Source organism: Mercenaria mercenaria, chromosome 17, assembly GCF_021730395.1.
Source record: "Mercenaria mercenaria strain notata chromosome 17, MADL_Memer_1, whole genome shotgun sequence".
In the NCBI taxonomy this organism is placed as follows: Eukaryota; Metazoa; Mollusca; class Bivalvia; order Venerida; family Veneridae; genus Mercenaria; species Mercenaria mercenaria.
Window position 1 is genome coordinate 60,548,225 of NC_069377.1, and position 11,503 is coordinate 60,559,727.

The window sequence follows — 11,503 nt, forward strand, 5'->3', positions numbered from 1 at the left end:
TGAGATCTTCATGAAAATTGGTCAGAATGTTCACCTTGATTGTATCTAGGTCAAGTTCGAAAGTGGGTCACGTGCCGTCAAAAACTAGGTCAGTAGGTCTAATAATAGAAAAACCTTGTGACCTCTCTAGAGGCCATATTTTTCATGGGATCTGTATGAAAGTTGGTATGAATGTTCATCTTGATGATATCTAGGTCAAGTTCGAAAGTGGGTCACGTGCCATCAAAAACTAGGTCAGTAGGTCTAAAAATAGAAAAACCTTGTGACCTCTCTAGAGGCCATACTTTTGAATGGATCTCCATAAAAATTGGTCAGAATGTTCATCTTGATGATATCTAGGTCAAGTTCGAAAGTGGGTCACGTGCCGTCAAAAAGTAGGTCAGTATGTCAAATAATGAAAAAATGTTGTGACCTCTCTAGAGGCCATATTTTTCATGGGATCTGTATGAAAGTTGGTCTGAATGTTTATCTTGATGATATATAGATCAAGTTTGAAACTGGGTCAACTGCGATCAAAAACTAGGTCAGTAGGTCTTGAAATAGAAAAACCTTGTGACCTCTCTAGAGGCCATACCCTTGAATGGATCTTTATGAAAATTGGTCAGAATGTTCACCTTGATGATATCTAGGTCAAGTTTCGAAACTGGGTCACGTGCTTTAAAAAACTAGGTCAGTAGGTCAAATAATAAAAAAACCTTGTGACCTCTCTAGAAGCCATACTTTTCATGGGATTTGTATGAAAGTTGGTCTGAATGTTCATCTTGATGATATCTAGGTCAAGTTCGAAACTGGGTCAACTGCGGTCAAAAACTAGGTCAGTAGGTCTAAAATTAGAAAAATCTTTTGACCTCTCTAGAAGCCATATTTTTCAATGGATCTTCATGAAAATTGATCTGAATGTTCACCTTGATGATATCTAGGTCAGTTTTGAAACTGGGTCACGTGCGGTCAAAAACTAGGCCAGTAGGTATAAAAATAGAAAAACCTTGTGACCTCTCTAGAGGCCATATTTCATGAGATCATTAATAGGCCTATATACATTCTATTATAATAAAATGTAAAAGAAATCAGGAAATGTAATATGTAATAGTTATAGTATGTGTGAGAGTGTGTTACCAGGATATATCAGAGCTAGGGGTACATCGAGGGTATTTTTCTCTGCACATATCGTCGAGGCCGGTAGGCCGAGACAGATATGTGAAGAGAAAAATAACGAGATGTACCCCTAGCTCTGATATATCCTGGTAACACACGAGCATTACATATTATAACTGTTTTATCGCATAGTTTATCATTAAAATTTTTATATTATTTTCATTTAAATTTGTTTATTATTATTTTTACTATTTTGATTCCCTTTCTGCGCCTCGCTGACTGAAACACTAAAACTTCTGTTTTAGAAAATGTGTTCCCCAGATAAAAGTACCCAACAAATTTCTGCATTGGTTTTAAAGGAGTTCATCACAATATTTTGTGCGCAGCTCAATCGCGCAGCAAGCGATATCTACTGTAAAGTTCAGAATTCGCCGCCGAAAATGCATAATTGTCGGATATGCAGCGCACTCGCGCAAAATATATCGTATGTACTGACAATATAGTACGTGCATCCATATTTTACCTTTAAAAGTGATGGTGTTTTATTGGAGAAGTAGTTGTAGGAAGTGCTCGAATCGAATACATTGTGGACAGCCAATTTGAAAGTAAACTATTTCGTCCAGTAATGATGCAGCCGACTCCAAGTCAAATAAAATTCCAGAAAATCTTAACGTAGATATATCTCCTTCAAGTTCAAATGTGACTTCCTAAAAATGTTGTTATATTTTTTGTGCCCCGTCCCGCATTTCACGTAATAAGACCAGAGTTATGGCCCTTGATAGTCAAATTGTACATAAAGTGTCTAAACATTTGTGTCGCATGTACCTCAAAATTATATGTGCCAAGTCATGAAACCACACAAGAATTAAATTCAGCACGCGAAGTTGTGCACCAGTGCTTTTATTTGAGGTTTCACTCAATAAAAACAGATTTATGTCCCTTGACGTGGTCAAATATATACGTAAATGGGATGTGAAAGCTTGTATAGCACGTATCTCAAAAAGTATTTGACCTAGAGGCATGCAACCTTAAAGGAGCATTATTCAGCATGTGAGTAAGAATATTGGTTAAGGAACTGATAATAATATTGTGCAATTTGTTTTGTAAGAAAAAAAATGTTCATAATTTTTAGGTGGGTGGGGTAATGAAAAAATACTTTTGTGGGTGGAGTGAATATTTTTTAATTTTTCTTGAAAACAAGCACGGGTCGATATTATTTTTTTGGTTTAGATTTTTTTGTCTTAGTTCTAGCTTACATAATATAAAATATTAATAATATAATAATATAAAAATTCTGTCCGCTAGATTTTTCATATCATTAAGAAATACTTCGTGTTTTTCTCAGTTTCAGATACTTTCGACATCTGTCAAGAGTAATTTTTCTGAGTTAATATATCTATATGTTGACATTTTATGCATAGTTATAGTGGTGTTATAAATTCGGATGCATAAACAGTAACATCAGAGTGAAGCTTCGAATAAATAATTGTTTGCGGTAGTTTTATTATGACATGTATGTACTGTTTCTTCGGACAAAAATACCGATTTGGTGTTCTTAATATACTTTGAGTATTGAAAAAAGAAGCACGGATACCTATTATTTTCATTTTTTATTTTAACTTGTCATACATCAATCTATAAATATGCAGAGTTACAAAAAATTCTGTCCGCTAGAAATAATTGTGAAAAACATCTTTAAATCTTTGCATTTCATTGGCCAGACATATTGTAAAACTTGTTTTGTTTGTAAAAAAAATCAAAGTAAAAGAAACATTTGAGAAATCTCAGAATTTCATATATTTCATGTATTTATGAATTTGGCAATAACTATCAAGTTTTTGAAATATTCTAGTTTATTTATTCTTTTACTTTATAAATGTAGGTGTTTGTGACAATTCTTTCTCTGTGAACTGTAAATTGGAGCTAAAATCATCTTTTCTTTGAAAGGAAAAAATTATACTCCCTTGATAGGACCTCAATAGAGAAAAAGTGTTCCGATATATATCGGAACAGTTTTACTGTGCTGATATATATCGGAACACTTTTTTCTTATGAAACTCCATAGAGATTTCCGTGTTGATATATATCGCAACAGTTTTGTAAGATATCAGCACAGTTTTGTAGTAATAATGTGTGTTACTATGTATAACATGCTGCAAAGATCAAAGGAAAATTGCCGCACTATGCGATAAAACTATTTACAGTTTTTCTACAAAGATATCGTGACGTCACGACATTATGACCCCATGATGCGATGCACCTGACGTTGCGAGGACAAACTGGATATGATTTTGTTAAAACCATTAAAAATACATAAGATAAATAGAAAATTGTTTGTTTAAGCGTAAGATCGAATATTTCACTCGTGAACACCATAATTTAGCTCTGCGCCACTCGTGAAAACATTGCACTATGGTCTTCACTCGGCAGGGCCGTTGATTCTACCTGGATGATTTTGAACTGTACGCCAGATAGACGAGCAGCATAACTATGAACCAAGCAGCGATGCTGCGAGTAAGGGATAGGTGAGAGAGAGAGAGAGAGAGAGAGAGAGAGATAGAGAGAGAGAGAGAGAGAGAGAGAGAGAGAGTCTCGATCTCCCGGCGCGTTTGGATTGTGTAACGGTATTCTGGTAACAGGTCAGGACGTCCCAATTCCAAGACAGCCCAATACCATAACGGCCCAATTCCAAGACGGCCCAGACCATGACGGACCATTTGTTATTATTAAAGTGTGAACCAACTGAAGAATTTTAATTTATTGTTTTATCTATTTACATAGTAAAAATGAACTCGTTGACAATTAATTTTATTATACAAATAGGGATAACATTACAGGACATGAAGACATGCATATATGAAATAAACATGTTGACAGTAAATATTATTAATAAAACAGGACAGGACACGAAACGAAACCACATATGTAAAATTGAATATGCGGATAATAATTTTTTTTTATACAAAACTGGAAAACAAAACAGGATACGAAAACACTTAATATTATTATACAAAACATGGAAACAAGATAATGCCAACACAAAAATTTAAACATATTCAAACGAAGTTAAAGCAATTAACATTTAAGACAAGAAACACACAACACACAATATATTACTAGTAATTTACAAAACAAAAACAAAACTATTTACACCAAAATAATTCCGTTCTTAATCAACAGTTACTAAATTCAGTACTTAATTTGGCATAAACAAATGATTGTTTCATAAAATTGAACCAGCATTTAATCGAAATAAACACAATGATCACATAATACTTTGCTGAATAATAACTTATATAATACCATGTTGATGCAACATTCTAACATGGTTCGATTTGATTTCCAGTTAAACAAAGAAGAAAATCAAGCTCTGTATATTCTGCGATAAACAACGGTTGACGCGCGAGAGCATTATGACGTCAATTATGACGTCAAATTGCCGCATGACATCCGATACATTACTCCCCGCGTAAATGAAGCCCAGCATAATATTTATTAAAATATATCAATGAGCATGTCAGAATGAAAACACTCAAGGCATTCTTGTGATTTATCGTCTAATTTACCACGGTTCATCGTTCAGATGCTTCAGTATTTAACCACTCGGGCTAACGCCCTCGTGGTTCAATTCCTACGCATCTGAACTCTGAACCGTGGTAAATCAGACGATAAACCACTCGAAGGCCTTGATTATTTGTTAATTAACATCTGTTATGACGGTATGTAATATAACATTTTTGGGCCGTCCTGGACTGGGCCGTCTTGGATTAGGGCTTCGTTATTCTAGTTTCTGTTGTTATCCTTTTCGAAATCATCGATATATTTAATTTTCATACATGACTTCTGTATCCGCATTTTGACAGGTTTTCGATAAATTCGTCTACCCATACATTGCGAATGTGTCAGATTTAATGAAATAATCATTGATATATCTTTTTCACACGAAAATAAACATTTTCTAGAAAACGTAAACAACATCTATTTTTTGCAAACGAAAATTCAAACCGCGTAAATTGCTTTGGTATTTCGATATCCTGATCTGAATGTAGATTGATAGATTGACTTGCACATCAATAGAGACGTTAAATGTTATATTACGCGCAAGATTTTTTTTACTTGAGACCTCGGATGACTCGAGCATTTTGTTCTCCCTTTGTATGCTTGAATACATATGTTTTACTTAGAGCCTCTATGGCTAAGTGGTTAAGGTCGCTAACTTCGAATCACTTGCACCTCACCGATGTGAGTTCGAGCCTCACTCGGGGCGTTGCATTCTTCATATGAGGAAACCATCCAGCTGGCTTTCGGATAAAATAAAGCAAGGAGGAGCACCTGAACCACGAATCTTCTTGTCGACACTTTGTTCGAAGCTTTCGTCAATGCTGTGATGATATTCCCGCAGGCTACGAAGTCACAAAGAGCTTTATGCCTTCAGATTCCATGTGTCTTTGATACCTGTTTACTGCACATTGGCAGAAGATCCACTACCGATCCCGGGTGCCAAGAACTTGGTACACTAGCCATAAAATTTCAAAATGGTACAACCATTGAAGAAAACGCGTATGATGTAATTCTGCCATTTGGAGACACGGAGCTGTGTTAAAGCGAATGTTCCGAGAAATGGCATTGAATTTAACACAAGTACTAATTGCCTTAAATAAGACGAGAACTATTGCCAAAATGTCGTTAGAGAAATTATCCAAAAAAAAAAAAAAAGAACAGTTACTGACAACTTTCAGAAAAGAAGACAATTGTATAAACTTACTACCGGTATATTGTTAATAGACATGTGTTTTCATCATTGCCTTGTAATAGATCGAATGTCTCCCGTATTAGCCCGACACGCCAACTTTAAAATATCTGTTTGTACAAAAATCTTAATTACCAGGCGGTTGTATTTATACCAACATTTGGGCGGCGTCACAGAAAATGCGTCGCTGTATGGACCGGACAAAACACGTAATCTGCGGGTGTTTTTCCGTAATGTCCTGTAGTTACAGCAGGGGCGTCGGAAGGTATTTGATATTGGGGCCGCGAATGGGGTTAGGTACGAGAGGCGGGCACCTCTTACGTATGGGGGTACGGGGGTCTCCCCCGAAAAAATTAAAATACATGATCATAATTGGCGACTTCTGGTGCATTTTAGGGGTCCTGAATCGCATCTCAATTCTCCAGTATTTTCTTACTACTTACATGACATATAAGCAAAATAAACCCTTATCATTATTAATAATGTGTAACGCAATACAAAGAAAATGTATGTTTGTGTGTGTGTGTGTGTGTGTGTGTGTGCGCGCGCGTGTGTGTGCGTGTGTGTGTGTGTGTGTGTGTGTTTAATATAACTAACAATAATCATTCATGTTACATTCAATAAACGTATTGAAAGTCAAGAAATTTCGTTTAAAAGTTTGTAACATTCTCAAAGCAGTTCAATGTGAGACCAGTTTTACGTCAACTGTTATGTACAGTGGTGCAATTGGACTTATTCAGTCTCTTAAAACATCCCAAAAACGGCAAGACGTGAGTCTCTGCAGATATGACATAAGTTAAACTTCATTTCATATTTGTTTAAAATATCAATTTGTGAGTAAGAACAATTTATACCGTTAACTCCTTACATTTTACCGCTGTGATAAATCTTAATACTTAATTACTTCATTCATTAAAGAAAAAACATGCTTATTAATTTCTTAAGGGTATAGTTTAAACGTACCTTTAACTAAAGACATGTCAATTTAAAATAAGATGATTTGTGCACGCGTAATTAAGTCCAATCACGGACACGTTTGTTTGACTCCAATTAACACCCCATCGTGTCATCATCACCACGGTATCATACTAATCTGGACAACGTATATTGTTTAACACGAAGCAAAATTTAGTATACTGTACAAATATTGGGTCCGCGGATCTGCGGCTCCAACTTATAAATTTAGAAAAAAATTGTTTTTGGGCAAATTGTTGGGGCCGCGACCGCGGCCCCTGCGGCCCCATTTCCGACGCCCCTGTACAGACTTGTCAAATAATGTGCATGATGATCTTGGTAAGGCAAAACCACCTGTTACCAGAGCTACAATATTAAATATCTAAAACAATAATACGATATAGCCACTGTCTCGTGTTTTGAAGACTCACCTAATTATATATATATACCGAAATGTTTAGCCATATATGAGATAAAGAATTTATATAATAATGCAACATTTTCAGAGCATCTGAGACAGCCATAGAAAGCAAAGAACTTTATTACCAATCAACACCTTTTTGCAAGTTTATTGCTTATCAACACGTTTTTATTAGGGGACTAGGGATGATCATGTAATTTATTACACAGATAAGAATCAACTCGGTGATAGCAGCGGAAGCACTGCGTCTATTTTAACAACCAAATTCTCGAATATCTTATCAATTTTAATCAAATACAAATGTTGTCAGATACATAGTCTGCATTAATAACCGTTAAGTTCAGAATATTGTGACAGTGATTTAGTGCGCTAAAAGAAAGGAAAAATATGTAATCCCTCTAACATATACACACAAAATGTAATCATAATTATGAATAAACGTGATATTTTCTTTCCGCTACATAAAAGGAAAAACGTATTGAGCTGTTAAATAGTAACATGTAAGTAGAGCCAAGTATTAAAGAACCAATCATGTAACATTGGTATTTTCCTGTGTTCCGAAAATGTCGGTGCAACAGCTTCATTTCACTTAAATAAATCAATTTTTGTCTTCGGTGCAAGAAACACCAATAATTTTAATTTTACACTCGGAACAGAGCAAGTTGAAATTACGAATAAATATCATTATCTAGGTGTTACCTTTTCAAGTAATGGTCCGTTCCTGAACGCCAGGAAACATGTAGTCCAGCAAGCAAACAAAGCTATGTACCTTTTATTTTCAAGGGCAAATAATGCTGATCTCCCTGTCGATCTCATTTTAAAACTTTTCGACCATACAGTTTTACCAATACTGACACACGGATCGGAAATATTTGGTTTTGAAAATATTGATTTGCTTGAAAGAGTTCATAATGATTTCCTTCGAAGGATAATAAATGCGCGCAAAAGTACTCCAATGTATATGCTCTATGGCGAATTGGGTAGATATCCAATATCTATAATAGTTAAAACAAAAACGATCTCTTATTGGGCTAAACTGTTACTAGGCAAAGATACAAAATTGTCTTCTATAATTTACAAATATATGGTATCTCAGGACCAGTTCGGCTATAAATGGATTAAAGTAAAATCAAGGAAATTCTAAATACTGTTGGAAGACCTGACCTATGGTTACACCAGAATGCTTCTGTCACAAAACATCTGCATAAGCAAATTAAACAAACTCTCATTGACCAATTTCAACAAGAATGGCACACCCAGATGCAACAGTCTAATAAAGGAATGATATATAATAGTTTTAAAGATAACTTAGAGTATGAAAATTATTTCCGAATTCTTCAGAAGAATGATTACGTTACTTTTTTCAAATTCCGCACATGTAATCACAGACTGCCGGTTGAAACCGGGAGGTATGATGGCACACAATTTCTGGATCGAACATGCTCAAAATGCAATAGCGGAGCTGTAGGCACTGAGCAGCACTATTTGCTCAAATGTAACTTCTTTGAGCAACAACGAAACCATTTCTTATGTTACTGATTCTGAACGTTGCTTTCGAAATTTACTTAACTCAAATTCACCATGTATTTTGTCAGAAACGTGCAAAATGATTAGAGCAATAATAACTCAGTTCTAATTGAATTAACTGACCTACTTTTACCTTAGTTTATAATCCGCCCACACATGTTTACTCCATTATGAATGAATAATATGCTTGAGTAATTATTATAACCGCACTACTATCATAGTAAAACTTAGTGCGCGTTAAAAATAGTGCGATGTAGCCGCTATTATTAGAATAAATACCACGCGTAAGTGACTCACCTTTGACCACATTACCCAAACAGAATTTAAAGGTCACAATAGCCTAAATAGTTTCCCCTATATATTCTATATAAAACTGACCTTTTTCAAAGTGCTACCAAACATAGCTAGACCCATTTCAGAGAACAAATCCTTACCTCATTTTAAAGAGTTATGATAAAACTGATATAAAATGAAGAGAAAAGTAGGGGTCATGTATCTTCTAAGAAAGATTTCTCTGGTCACATTTACTTACTGTAAACTGACATCAAAATCACACTGCTTTGACCTGGAAGTACTACTCATACTAAAATGGAGCTTGACTTCACCAAATACAACCTGCTCTCCCATTTTTCCTACCAAAATGTCAACAATACATCCACAATGAAATTTAAACAAAAACTAGCCTCAATTTAGATCTCTGTTGCCATGCCAAGTGAAAAATTAGTGTTCAAATACCTGGCAGCCATTACGCGACTAGACCAGATGGCTCCCACGCTGGTTCCTTTAGTTTAGTTAGGCCTATAAGAAAAACTGTTTTTCTGTAATAGTCTCAATTTCATTTGTATAGTACCAGTAACACATCTGCATGAAAAATACCAAGTTTCAGCTTGATTAAATCAGTTTTCCAGGTTTTATGGCATTTTCAGTAACGCGTGTCCCTGCGCCAATTTTCCTTCAAAACTGATGTCGCGACATAATTTTTAACCAGTTCTTGTAGCCAGAGCTGGTTTTTGCCCTATTTCATAAATTTTCACCATAATTTGCAAGCAAATTACACATTAACACTTTGAAATATACCAAATGTCCCCTCTGAAAGGTATAGATGGGCATAATTTAGAGAGCAAATTTGCATTTTTTAAAAAAAATACCCCCGAGACAGTGAAAATGTGATTTTTTGGGTTTTTACCAATTTTTGCAGCAAAATTTCAATGAAATGCTCATTTTTTACCAAAATCTGACCAAACTAGTTCATTTATATCAGTATCTGGACAAATCTCATTTTTTGCCCACATTTTCTTATAGGTCACAATAGCCTAAATAGTTTCCCCTATATATTCTATATAAAACTGACCTTTTTCAAAGTGCTACCAAACATAGCTAGACCCATTTCAGAGAACAAATCCTTACCTCATTTTAAAGAGTTATGATAAAACTGATATAAAATGAAGAGAAAAGTAGGGGTCATGTATCTTCTAAGAAAGATTTCTCTGGTCACATTTACTTACTGTAAACTGACATCAAAATCACACTGCTGTGACCTGGAAGTACTACTCATACTAAAATGGAGCTTGACTTCACCAAATACAACCTGCTCTCCCATTTTTCCTACCAAAATGTCAACAATACATCCACAATGAAATTTAAACAAAAACTAGCCTCAATTTAGATCTCTGTTGCCATGCCAAGTGAAAAATTAGTGTTCAAATACCTGGCAGCCCTTACGCGACTAGACCAGATGGCTCCCACGCTGGTTCCTTTAGTTTAGTTAGGCCTAAAGCGTCCGCATGATATTCATGACGACCTTTTCTGCCGATTCGTTCTTTAATAACTACATTACTTGCTAGGATTCCTTTTATTTTTTTTTGCCTACAATTTAAATTAATGATTGTAAACTATAAATACAACTTGTAGTCTCTGTAATTTTTGAAATACTGATATCTACTAGATGTATAAAATTTCTGATACATTCATGATTTCCCCCAACAACAAAATAATATTTGCCTGTCGGAAGTTCATGTAAACATGTTATTATGTACTGTCATTATGTTTAATCCCCATATTGTATAATTACTTGGGTGTAATAAAGATCATGTTCTGTTCTGTAGAACTTTTTTCTATGATGAGATAAACGCTTGTTTAACAATCTAACATCTATTAAATCAGTCGATCATAATTCGCACCTACTTTACTCTTAATGACTGGCTGGAGAGCAAATAGGTCACACTTCCTATTAATGACTTAATAACAGGCGCTGGTGTCATAAGATAAGGTAAGATTAAATATTTTATTAGAGTCTCACTTTCCATGATACATATACTATACATTGTTAACATAGGATTTATCAAGGAAACCTTTCTTAAAATAGAAATACGAGAGACTATTATTAAATTTGTACACTTTCTATGTTTAAAACACAGTAAAACATATACCAAACATTGCATATCAAAATAGCAAAACATATTACATAATATTATTTACTTTCTCATAGCTGAGGTAATAGAAACTGCTATTAATTACATTCCCTGTTTAAAACTTTGTAAAACCTAACGCACATTTTGCATCCTAAAATAGTAAAATGTTTTAGTATTTAAGTATCTACATATTCAGGGTTAACCTGTTTACTTACTTTAAAATTTAAGAGTATAAAAAGTTCCTTCTTTTAACTAAAATTTCATGGCAGATTCTGCTCCAGATGACAGAGTCATACAGTTTTGAGAAACTATTGAATGGCAGACCACCAAAGCTTTTATGTTCTG